The following is a 14291-nucleotide window of genomic DNA, read 5'->3' as shown; positions in this document are numbered from 1 at the left end:
AAGAAACACAAGTTGTACAATATTCTTGTGAAGATACTAGAATATATTTTCAAGGCAAAATCTGAGCAACCAGTGCCTTGCCCATTTAAAAATTAGTTTTCTCATAAATGGAAATTAAGGTAATAAATTAACATCAAATAATTTCATATGATGATTGTGATTATGGAGAATGACAAATATTTTATTGTGCAATTTAAGTAACTAATGGTATGTTACTACTCCATGGTGTCTGTTTTGCTCATTTCCATTTCCTCCTTGGGGCTACAAAACAGTACTTTCCAAGCAAACAATGGATCTAGTTTTGTAATTTATTAACAGTAATTTAATAATAATATTAACAATTTAAACGTTTTGTATTTGCATAGTACATTACTATTTACAAAGCATTTTTCCTTTACTCTCAGTTTGTCATTCAGTGCTTTTAAGAACAACAAATTGCTTATGGTTGCAGTCAGGTGATGCTCTCTGACAGACTCAGGTGCAAACAGTGATGCCTAGAATGACACAACCTGGAAGCCACACTTCCAGGTCCAGCCCCCACCTCCCTGCCTGACCCAACTCTCTATCTGCTCCCATGGCTTCCACTATTTCCCCTACAGCAGCCTAAAGTAATACATAATCATGAATGCTTCATTAAGTATCTGTCTTCCCAACTACACTGTATGTTTCTCAAGTCTGGGCCCTATTTTTTCCTGAGTATCCTGTGTATCCTAAGCACATAGTAGATTTGAAAGCTTTTGATAGAATGAACTAATGAATCCTAAATTTTCAGGTGAAGAAACAAAGCCTAAAAGGGAAAAAAAGACCTGTTCCCAGTACCAATTGTGAGTTCTTTAGCTACAGATGAAGCTGGGCCCTGCCTTTCAATATAAAGTTTATTTCTCATGGGAACTGACTTATTAGGAATTCAATGAATTCAACTAATGTGATGAAAAAAAAAAACAGGAATGAATGAATGCATAAATTCTGCCAAATAATTATGGTATTTACTGATATAAAAAAATTTTGTAATCTTCAACTTTACATTCAGCCTAAGTCATCAACCCTGGTCATTTGTCTACAGTGGCATAACGTAAGCTCTGAGATCAAATTCCTTGAGGTTGCAATTTGGCTCTGACATTAACTGTTGGACCTCAGACAAATTACTTAACTTCTATGTGCCCCAGTTTTCTCATATGTAAAATAGGTAAAGTAATATTATCTTCTTCCTCAGATTGCTGTCAGAGATTCCTTCAGTTAATCCATGAAAAATTATACAAAATAGTTCTCGGCAAACAGAAAATTTTCAATAAACATTAGCTATTATTATCACTATTTTATATTTATTTTTGTCAGTATCTTAACAGTTCAGATGGCCCTGGACTTGAACTACATCTGACTTTTCCAATTGGCTGTTGCTAAGTATCCTCTAAAAGGTAGCCCGCTCTAACACTTACCTTAAAGAAATTCAATACAGTTGTTCTTAGTGGCAGAATTTCCTATTCAGAGCAAATTTTTTTTTGGAAAATTCAGGTATAGATTCATTTCAATAAAAATTACAGAAAGCTGTGTTTCCATTAATGAGGTAGAGGTGAAGGTGGAGAACTTTTGCATCCTCATAGATGAATTGTTTACAATTATGTTTCAAACTTCCATTAGTAAAAGTCCATTTAGTGTTAATTTGAACTTTGTCTCTTTTGAAGCGCATACTGATGCTTTTAAATAGTACTCAGCTTTTCTCCTTGCCTTGAAATGATTATCTTAACTGAAAGGTAGTGATGAATAAGGTCACCCTGAATCTACATACAAAACGTACTTTGAAACAGGAAAGAAAATTCTGCATTTCCAAAGTTATTACTAATAGCTCACTTGATAGCCATAGTTCTATTTTCTTGTTATCTTTTACTACAGTTTAGTCAAGATCATCTCATTATAAAAGATACCAATAAATGTAAACTCTTTCTTTTTTTTTTGCTTTTAATTAATTGCAAATAACATGCGACGTTATTTAACTCAATTTTGTCTTTAAATTGTGTGAGTGGTAAGGTTAAGGTTATGAAAAGGTTCTTGCGCTAAACACTGTATCTTTGCCGTATGTCTGTGCTATATTTTGGAAGATATTAAAGAAGGCCTTGGACAATTTAAATATCCTAAGTAAAAGTTTTAAAAAAAGAACCATTCATTTAGATGTTTTGATCTACATCGCACAAACTAACTGGGTAGTCTAAGGTACCTGGTTGACTGTCTGGCTTTCTCGCTTCTCTGATTATTTGAATTTACATGATCCTGTTCTTAAACGGTTTTAGTCACCTGAGGATATCAAAGAAATTTATTTTAGAGAGAGAAAATAAAAATACAAGCCAGATAAGTTCATCCAACGAAGTTTGTTGTAATCATAGAACAATGAATTAAGTGTCCTGGCTCCTTTAATAATGAAGGGGATAAAGTAAGTCATCGCCCTTTTTAGTAAGATGAATATTTATTCAGCACTGTCACGAATACTTAACTGCATGCTATGTCATGTTCATTAAACATGTTATACAGCAGTCTGTCAGGGAGCGAATCAAAAGATCTGCTAGAGAAAAAAATATGCTTCACAAGCAACAGAGGTCATCATTAATTCAAAAACAGAATACACCATTCAAAACAATATTTTTTTCTGATCCTCTCCCAGCCCCCAACTTTCAAAATTTAGTAAGCTGGCATCAAATATAAAGTGCAGCATGAATAAAATCTAAGATTTTCCCTGGATACATATTGGAAAATTGGAACAGGATGTTTACATCCTGATAGTTGAAGCCCTTAGTACACAAGGTTATCAAAAAGAAAAAAAAAAGGCTTATATAGCATTTATGTCTAGAAAATAGCTAGTAACTAGCCAGCATTGCCCCAATTCACTACTCCATAAATTGTATCATCATCTCAAAATGTTGATAGAAATGGAAGAAGAAGGAGGAGGAGGAAGAAAACAGGAAGACAAGAGCGCATGTAGTGTTAAGATCTCGACAGCAGAACATGGACTGAGCTCTCACCAAATTTCATCACAATCTGTTGAAGAATAAATAATATGAGGTAGTTTATTTAAAAATGTAAATGAAAAGTAGAAAGTAACCTGCTGTTAAATAAATTTGCATTTTTAAAGCAGTTCTGTTCATCTCTATTGTTTATATCCTGAGTATTGCACATTTGTAATTTGCTTGTTTAACCAAGTATGATCTATACATATTGAAAAAGTTATCTCCTTTGCTTTCAACTTTATTTTTAACGTCTGAAAGAAAACTAGAAAATATCTGTGAGAAGTTGAAAAGCAAACTAGCTAGGGTTCGAGTGGTTTGTGTGTGTTTGTTTTGTTTTGTTTTTCTTTCTTTTTTTGATGTCAGAAAGGGATTCCTTGGAGAGGAGAAAAGATATAATCCCTGGGGAGCAAAGTAAACCACTCAGGGGACTTTGGGGACTAACAGTCTTGCATCTGTGAAGAGCTACTTAAGAGAACTATTGCAAAGGAGTATTAATAATGCCTCCACTTCTTTCCCAAAGGTTAACCAACATTTGTTCATTATTTTCTCTTTTCTGTCGAGAATTACTAGCGTGGAGAAAGCTAGAAGACTTCAATTTATTTAGGACACCCACTAGTCATAAGAAAATTGACAGTTTTTATGAAAGTTAACTTTTCCTGTTCTGAAAGTGGGGACAACAGTATATTTCCTACTCTCAAAAATCAGTTTCTAAGAGTAGTTATAGAGATATAATACATGTAAAAGTACAAAAAAAAAAAAATCCCACAACAACTGTAATACATGTCAAAACCTGCCAGAAAACTGTGCTTCGTAAGTAAGGGAGGTCATCATTAATTCAAAACAGAATATTCCATTGGAAAGGGTAGATTTTTTTTCTGTTTCTCAACCACTACTCCAATTATTTTTTCTTACTTCCCAACCTTATTCTCTCAAATTCATTTCTTTGGAGGACAGACTGAAAAAAAATTCTTCTTGTTTGAATAAATGTATGCTGTAACTGGTTGCTAGGATGGAAATAAAATTTGTTGGGATAATAATTTTTTAGGAAACTGACTTGGAAATTACAAGTAATTACCATATTTGAGCAGGAAAAATAGAGGTTTCTTTTACATATAATTACTTTAATATATGTTATTTTTAATGTATATATAAAATGAAGACCGAGTGTAAAACAAAACACAACAAAAAAACTTTAAAAAGTAGTGTTTTTAGAATGATTTGCCCTACAATGCTGTTACCTATCATTTCTATAATGATACAAAATATTTATGATTAATGGACACATGATAGAGCATAAATCCAGGAAGAAGATTCTAAAATGCCAAACGAATTGCTGAATATTTTACGTCTTATATTTGAGAACATTTCATTATAACTCTATAAACATAGGCAGCCCATTTACGGCTTATAGAGATCTATCTAGATTATTTTTTTCATCAGAGACTGATCTGTTAGCCCTGCCAGGTGACAGTCTCCTGCACTTAATTATCTGAATTGGAAACAGGAGTTACCCAAAATAAAGAGGCTATGTATTGAACATTGGTTGATTATTGAAAGAAAAAACAAAACAAAACATAAAGTTCCAAGAGAAGTTACCTTTAATTGTGCACTGGAGTTTGTCTAAAATGAGTCCTATTTTCCGGTTTTAGCAATTTCCTATTTCTTTGACCATCGCTATCATTTTCCCAGTTGTACTTTTAGGATTTCTTGACATCACCTTGACTTTCCCTCAGTTTCTGTTATATCTCTTTGACACATCTTTGAGATTTGCTTGCTTCCCCTGTACTCATGCCACCAACTAATCTAGGTCCTCGCCACTTCATAGCTGGATCACTACGATAGCCTCATAACTGATCTCTCTCCTCCAATACATCTTGCATACTTTTGACAGACTAATTTTGTAAGGGGCCAATTTCATCATTCTACTTTGCTGGTCAAAAATTGAAAAGAGTTTCCTCTTGTCTACCACCTTAAGCCCAAATTCTTCTGCCTGCCTTTCACTGTGCTTTATTATCTCTTTCTTCCCCTTATAAACTTATTTTATGGTCTTCTGCCAGAAAACCTGTCAAAAATGTCTTCTCTTTGGCTCTTCCCAATCCAGTGATTACTCTGTAAATTTGCAATGTATTCCTATTCCCAAACTGCATCAAATAGGAAGGTTTTCTTTGCTTCTCTCATTTCCAAATACCAACCATTTTTAACATCCACTAATTTCACACATTTACTAGAAACTATTAGTTTATATTGATCTCTCATTCCTTTGTTTGAAGTACTTATTTTCAGTTTCAATATATTCAATATTCCATACATTAATAATTCTCATTTGTGAAACTACACTCTCAGCAAACACTATGCTTATTGTTTTTTAAACATAATCTCATTCAATTTTCACAACAATCCTAGGAGGTAGAGATTCATAATGCCTATAGATTAACACCTGAAGATTCGAAAAACAATGAATGTCCCTGAAGATCCAATATTTCCCCTAGAAAGAAATCTTTTATTATTTCTAATTTACAGTTGCCATGTTTAACAAATAAAAATACAATAATAAAAATAGTTAAATTTTAATTTCACTTAAAAAATAAAATATTTTGTATATGTATGTCCCATACAGTATTTGAGACATAGTCATACAAAAAGATTATTCATTGTTTACCTGAAATTCAAATTTAACTGGCTTCCTGCATTTTATCTGACAACTTTAGCCTAAATCTGATCCCAAAGACTTTTCATATCAAATAGTATCTTTTTCATACATTTTAAGAATATGGACAGTAAGAAGGCTCCTCTTCCCGGACCAGGCTCAGATGGTACTTTTAGTGAAAATAGAACTGGAATTTTGCATTCTGAACTTCCTCTTAGATTGCTCCAAACACATGGATATTAGACATAAAATGTACAAAGAAAAAAACAGGTAATATTCAAAGCAAGCTGTCTGGGACCAAAACAGAATTAAAATGCAAAGCAGTGAGTGGGCTTGAACCGCATGCTCCTAGATCCTCGGTCAAAGAGCAGGATGAGGAAGCCAGGTGACCAGCCTCATGAAGGGCAAAGGAGAATAAAGAAGCTAAACATGAGACAAGAGTCAAGTGCAGTATTTGAAACTAGGGCTCGAGGTTGGGCTTTTTCACTCATGCAAAGAGGGTGAAAAGAAGCCATTGCCAAGCACATCCTGGGGTTACGGCTCTTGTGGTATTGATGCTTAGGGATGTGAGGTACTTTTCTTACTTCAGCTTCTCCATTTAAAAATTAGGGAAAATAATACATACCTAACACATTTATTCTAAAGATCAAATGATGAATACACTTTCAAATCAATCAAATAAATAAGTTAGAACATTCCTATAATCATCCTGTGGCTATAATTACAACTTCATAAACATGGTCTCATTATTATACTTAGATAGCAAAATTAGGTTATTCAAGTTCTCATTCTAATCCTGAAAAAATTATTTAGAGTTGTGATTGGGGATGACATAAAAGTATATAGATTAACTGAGAGAATTTATATTCTTACAATAGAACTTTTTATATAGGTTAACCTTATGTCACTCAAAATTTGATACAGGTTCTCAAAATGTACTTAGTATCAGTAATTTTATATTTGTGTTGATATTGTGAACGTAATATGTATCTATTATATTTTCTAAATAATTATTTCTATTGTGTAGGAAGGTAGATGTTGTATGTTTATTTTTAACCTATCTACTTTTCAGGGCTTATTATTTCTGAAAAAATTTCCATTTATTTTGTAGGATTTTTCTGATGTCTATTATACTACATACAAATAAAAAATCATTTGTTTCTTCTTACTCAATGCTTATATTTATCAATTATTTTTTATTCTGATTGCAATGACTAGATCTTACAGAATACTGACACCAAACAACTAGACTTGATTTTAACTACTGAATTTCATCTTAATGTTTATCACACTGTTGAGTTCAAACAGATAATCTTTATTATTTTAAAGAATAATATAATCTCTGTTTATGACTTAATAGGTGTGGGTTTTTTTTTAATTCTTTAATTAGGAATTGAATTTGTATACTATAGGAAGCCTTTTACACACTGGTATAAAGTGATGCTTTCAGTAGTACTTGACAGTTACATTCTCATTATAAACATTTGGTGGTTGTCATGGGACATAACTATAATTCAAAGCAGTCTTTGTAGGAGAAAATACTTTGAATTTCAAACCACTAATTGACATATTAATTAAAGAATGCTTACATGTACCTTTAAAGCATAAATCCTTCAAAGAATTTCTGACACCTGTTGTATCTCCCTTCATGTATCTATTATAATTATTTATCATATTCTTTGATGTTATGATAAACATAGTACTAGAATTGAGCCTATATCATATATACAGTTCTGCTTATGTAACCATTAGCAGCTCTAGGATTTTTCTCTTACCTTTTCTTTTTACTCCCAATCTTTACCCAAGTAATCTCATCTACAGACATCCTGGACTCTATCCTTTACAGGAAAAACCTACCATGATTTGAAAACTCCATCTTAGACTCTGAATCAAGTATCTGCCCTTTCTCCATTAATAATACCTCCACTCTAAAGATAAGAAACCCAAGACTCCTGAGGCTTCATAGTTCCTAAGTGGCAGAACCAAGCTATAAACCAATGTTTCTTTTGATTCAAAGCAAAACAAAAATAAATATGCAATTCCCTTTTATTCAAGTCAGCATGGTAACATTTGAACCCAGCTTTCATGCATATCCAGCATAGTCTCTTCTCCACACTCAGTTTTCTCAACTGATATTCATATGAAATAACTTCAGGACTTTGTCACAAGCCTGGCTATCCCCTTCTGAAAATCTGTTAAGACTCTTTAAAGACAGACATCAATAACTGACTACTTTGTTGGACCCACTAAGAATTATACCTCACATCTTAGCCTCTTTTGGCTTCAATTTTCCACAAATTGGTATATGGCATTTACTTATCTATTTCACAGAGCTGATGTGAATTTCAATGAAATCATAAGGCAAATCATTTTAAATTATACACTGCTATATTTTTGTATTATTGTTAATATATTAGAATGGATATATTTGAAGTTCAATACTGTTTCAAAAATTATTCATAGCTTATGCTTTTCTCTTAAAAGACAATATGCTTTCTATTGATATACATTTTATGTACTTCAAAAGATCTCTAAGTGTTTTCTAAGTATTAGCTTAGCATTTGATATGGTGCACAGACCAAATGTATTTTGTACTACCTCTAATTTGCAAATCGAAAAAGACATGAAGTAGGAACCATTTGGTAAATTAATGAAACATTTAACAATTATACAAATTTTGTGACTCCAAGTCAGTACTTAAAGCTTTTGATTCAGTTATCTTTAATTCATGTGTAGTTCATTGATGCAAATGTTTTGGCTATAACATCTCTATTGAATCAAACATATGCTCCATTAAAGGCTCCATGTGACCTTAGGGAACTTACCTGACTTTTTAACTTAACTCAAATGATATTAATGATGGAACACATTCTCATTTCCTATAAATTTTTAGAAGCCTTTCATACCATTGCTTAGGAAAATGATTGCTTAGTAGCCACTGGTGGCAACTTTTAGTACAAAAAAACTTGTGTCGTATTTATTTGCCTATCAAATTTACCTGATTAGCATGGAGACAATTTCTATGACTCATTTTATTTTTAAACTATCAAATGCATAATAAATATATAGACAAAGAATGATATCAATTAAAAACACCAAGGAAATAAGTCATTATTACTAAAAGTTCATGTTGATCTGTACATTGCCAGACATTTTTATGCATGTATATATTGTATGCAGTTATGTTTTATAGCATGCGCTCTTATTTAATAAATTGTAAACATTTCCCAAATCAATAAATACATTTCTTCAAAATCATTTTATTAATCTCTAATCTTTCAGCATATAAATGAAACACTGTTTTCTCAATCACTCGTCATAGAAAGGCTTTTCCATTACTTCTAAATTTATTTGTTAAGTGATGCAACAATAACTGTATTTGTGGTTAAATCTTTATCCTAATGTTTCAGTTTCTAGGGATAGATTACAAAAAATAGAATTGTGGAGTCTTTAAGGGTTTAAATATATATTGTCAACGTGATTCATAGAATGGTTCTATGGATTCTACGAATTGACCTTCCACAATGTCCTTGCATCAGGACAACCCTGGCTGTAGTCATTTTTAAGTTAAATCTTTCCTAATTCGCTAAATGATACATAGTATCTTCTTAAAAACTGCCCATCTTTCTAAGTCAGTATATTTTTAATGTGTTTATTGGCTATTTTCCTGCACAGTTCTTATTCATTTTTTTTTATTTTGAATGGAATTTTCATTTTTTGTCTTGATTTTAAGTGTTTTTTAAAATATATTAAGTATAATTATCTTCCCTAAGTTTAGATTTTAAATCTATTTTTATAAATTTTCCCTATGGAAATTTAGTATGTTTTGAATGTAAGGGAGATAAAATTTTTACCTCTTAAGAGTTTCTTGACTGGGCTTGAGAATTAAACTGACATAAAACAGATTAACAAGAGAAAAGCATACAAATTTATATAAGTTTTACATGACATTGGAGCCTTCATAAGGAAATGAGGCCCAAAGAAATCGCAAAACCTAAAAACTTTCATATTAGGTTGGACAAAGAGAGGTAATGGTAGAAAAGGAACTAAAATGTATGGAGAGGCTAAAGGAAGATAAGGATTATTTTCAGAAGATCTGTTTGTACAGAATTCTCTCCACTTTAACTTCCCATTAAAGAGAGTTTTTTTTCTCTTGGTATGGGAAGGGCACCTTTCACATGGGAATTTTTATCTCCTGTTTTCAGAGGAAAAGGGGAGATTAGAATGCCCTGCTTGTATCTGCTGTTTATTTTATTATTTTTTTTAAGTGCCTTTAGCTCAAAATAATTCTTATGTCAAAGTAGCATATTTTGGAGTGTCATCTTCTACCACCTTCAGGAATATAGTTTTTCTTTCCTTTCCACATGGAAATACATTAGAAATGTATCTGATAAAATTGATATTTGTTTATTATTTCTGCCTTGGTTATAATTTTAACATTTTTTCTCACTATAAAATTATACACACGTTATGTATTAAGTGTGTATACTTTTGGTGCTCTTATTCTGTTTAAGAATTTCAATCTCTTTGGAATTTATTTTGATTTATAATTCTCAAAATCAAAATAATTCTGTGGTCATTTTTATCCAGACTGTTTATAAAGTAATCCATTCTTTTCTACTGATTTGAACTGTAACATTTATCATATTTTTGTGTTTACCTAAATCAGTTACCAAAGTTTGTCTTTTGACCATTTATTTTGTCTGTTTATTACATCAATAGCACATCATTTAAAGTAAGTAACAGATTTTAATGTCTAGTAGAATAAATGTTTTATCACTCTACTTTTCTAAAATAAAATTTAAAATCATTTTATCAAGTTCTAAAGAAAATTCTACTTGCATTTCTTAGAGACTGCATTATATTCATATATTAATCCTAAGAGAATGGGCATCACTATAATGTTAAGTTTTCCAAACAAGGATATGGGATTTAATCTTCATTTATTCATTAATCACATTTACTATGAACAAGTAAGTTTCTTAGTTTTGTTTAATGTGCCATGGTTATATAAAATATTAACATTAGAGACAGCTGAATGAAGTATATATATTGGAACTCCGTACTATATTTACAAATTTTCTGAAATCTAACATTATTCTAAAACAGAAGTGTATTAAAACTATTGGATTTTGGCTGTTTCCATTTATATCCATTTAATGAATGTTTTAAATACACATTTCACTAGGCTGCAGGTGAATTTCATGATGATGGAAGCTAATGAACCACCCTCCAACCACATGATTATTCACTGTTTTCAGAAACTTGGATATCAACCAGAAAGCCTCAGTAGGAAGCCGATAATCACTTAGCCAGAGGTTTCTTAGAATCCTTCTTTTCCTTCTTCCTTGTCCTCCTCCCCTCTCAGGAACCTATTCAGGTCTACAGATGATCAGGATGTGAAAAGGGTGGGGAGAGTCCTGTCTTGCCAATGCATAATGGTGCTGCAAACACCATGCCCCAGATGCTGTTAAAATACCCGGAGTCACAGGTCTTGGTCAAGTCTGCTCAACAAATGAATAATTCTTAGAAGCCACCACTGGAAGCTAGCTCATACAGAGACATTGAGTTGAACAAGCCAGCTCAACTAAGTACTGCACATCAACCCTGATCACCCTTTGTGATGACCAGGATACTGCAATATAGTTGCAAAGGGACAGGCCCTAGAGACAGGCTTTCTACACTAGTTCTGACACTTGGTAGCTCTCTACTGCAAGTTACTCAACATCTCTACACCTCAGTTACTTCATCAGTGAAACTGAGTTGCTCTTTCACATCTCTGTACCTTTGTATATGTACCTGTATCTTAATCTTGTCAAACTGTCTATTGATTTACTCAAATATATAATGAGAGGTGATAATGACACAGCCATTGCTCCAGATGCTGGAGATACATTAATTTTGCTTACACTCATTAGACTGAGTTGGCATCAAGAAGCAATTTTTTTTTTTTTTTTTTTACTTATTCTGCTATTATCAGTTCCCAGCACCAACTAGTTCTACTAAGGGTTTAGCAAATATTTAACAAAGTAATCCCCTTGGCTACACATACATTGTAAAGCCGCTGAGGTTTCCACACAAAGTGAGAGACAGTCTACCCTTTTCCACTACCCAAGAAATCCTGGGGTTTCAGGAAAATTCCATTTGTATCAAGGACAAGGATTTGAGGGGAGAAGGAAAGCTATCTTTATCAGGTGCCACTTTTATTGCCCTTCCTACACTCTCCTGCCATAAAGTAGAGAAACACACACATCCAGTTGAGTTGTCACAGCAGAAAGGTCTGATATTCTCTAAAGAATATGCATGTACCCTATGGGAACGTATCTAGGAAATGAGAACATTTGCCTATTGTGAGCTTCATACAAAATCTCAGAGGCTAAGATCATGTTTGCCTAACCTGTCAGGAAATTCAGATGAAAGGGACAACGCTACTATGTCTGAATGAAATACAGGACATCCTCTGGGTGTGTGGACTCAGGATCCCCAGATTTCAGTATTTATTATCAACATGACATGTGCTCAATTGATTGATACCCCTCTGGGTTGCTTCAGCCCCACTGGCCATATTCTCTTGGCTGCTACAGTTTTATATAAATGGCCCTGGGCTGGGAACACAGTTCTTTGTTAAAGGAGAGGTTAGCAAATTAAGGAAAGGTGCTAAAGACAAACCAGCTCCTAATACAGACTTCCTCTCTGATATAATCAGAAGAACTAAAAGATCTAGGGGGAAGCAAAAAAGAGACCTGTGTGTTGTCCTGGGTTAAAACCCACAACTTTTATGTTTGTCCAGTTCTAGAAATCTTTATAAAATTTATCCTTTAAAAAATAATCATGAGCATTCATTTATGCACTCAGAAAATAAGTTAATTATGACATTTGACATGCAATATTGTGTACATGAAAATAAAATGATTAGAGTATACATTTCAGAATTCTTCACATTAGTATTATTATTAAAAGCTAATGTTGGGAATATGGCAAACATGAAAAATAATTTTAGAGAGTGTTGACAGCTGCCCTCAAGAAACCTCTGATCTTCATAGTCCCCTATGCCAGAAACCAAATATTATGTTTAAGGACACAGAATTCATACTCACAAAACAAATGGAGGTAGCATTGTTTCAGATGTTTAGATTCCCTCCACCATAAAAAAACAAACAAAAAAATGTGATTACCAATTGTTCCTAAAATTAAATACTATACTAACTAGTACAAGTTAGAAACCAGCAACAATAGGGGAATACATAATTAACCATTAGAAAAGTATAACAGACATCACCTTAGGGCTGCCTAAGGGCCAGGTATAGCCAAACATAATTCTTGGTCAGTGATGAAATGTAGGCTGTTGTGATTATGTCTTTCAGAAGAGTCACTTGGACAAATGGCAAAGGCAATCAAAGATTTGTGAGCCATGCTTAACCCATTCATTTTTGAACAGGGTGTTTTCTGGTGGTGTGTGTGTATGTGCATGTGTATGTTGGTGCATTTGGTTATCAAGGTATTACCCAAACTATTCAAACAGTGATTTTGATCTGAAAGCAAAATTAAGCAAATGCTACTAAAAATTTAATAAGAACTGGTTATTTATATAACCTCCAGTTATGGTACACACTCTTGAAATTCTTCGTTAAGAGACAATCTGAAGAGTTATAAAATGGTATAAAGAAAAAAGATTGTAGACTATGTAGTAATTTTACTAAAGTAAACTTGTCAGACCCAAGTCACAACTTGAATCTAATCTAATTGTTAAGAATATTTCATAGAAAGTCAAACTTATCCTAAAATAGTTTCAAAATTTTGCATCAAAGTATATAAATTAAATATAAATCAGATATTTAAAGACTGTACTTTATTTCCAACACATAGTCTTATTTCATAGGAAGTCAGGGAAAGAGCAGAATTTCAGTTAACATATTTACTGAAGAAATAGTTCTGAGTTTTTGTTCCTTTTCCTCTCCCTTTCTCTTTGTTTTCCAGTATTTCCATGTTGATGATAACATGGATTTTAAGCTAGTAAGTGCATTTAGTGAGGAAGTATGTTCCTTAGTTTTGAAATTTTGATAAGTTGAGGCTTATATATATCGTTTTATTTACTGACAAGTTAACTTACCTTTTATTTTTTACCACCTCCCAGCTTACTTTGTCCTGTGACTTTGTGTTTTATATAAGAAAAAGTGCTCCTTGTAATTTTAGAAGTAACTGATGTCTACAACATTAAGACATGAAAGGTCCCTGTAAACTTAAAGTCTTTTATGTTGAAAGGCATGGTTAGTTTTACCTGAAAAAGACTCAAAAGTTTTTTCTCAACGTTGAGTAAAGACAAATTCCCTCTAGTGTGTAGCTAACAAGATCTTTTGTCCTGTGGCTTTCACTTTCAATCTTGTCTTTTGATATAAATAAGTAGCATCAGGATATGCTTTCAACAGCATTTGTTTCCCAGTAACCCTCCAGCCACGCCACATGTGGGGTGTGCTGCAGAAGCTCCTTAAGGCATTCTTTCTTCTGACCATCCTGCTTTAGTAGATTAACTCCATTTCAAGTCTACATTGGAGGAACTTACTGGCTTAAAAGAAATAGTGACAAGAACTACAAAGGAGTAGTAGTCCAAGAAGTTGGATTTGAGAATCACCAGTTGGCATGAATGGGCT

Source organism: Camelus bactrianus, chromosome 29 (genome assembly GCF_048773025.1).
Source record: "Camelus bactrianus isolate YW-2024 breed Bactrian camel chromosome 29, ASM4877302v1, whole genome shotgun sequence".
Lineage (NCBI taxonomy): Eukaryota > Metazoa > Chordata > Mammalia > Artiodactyla > Camelidae > Camelus > Camelus bactrianus.
This window is presented reverse-complemented; position numbering follows the sequence as displayed.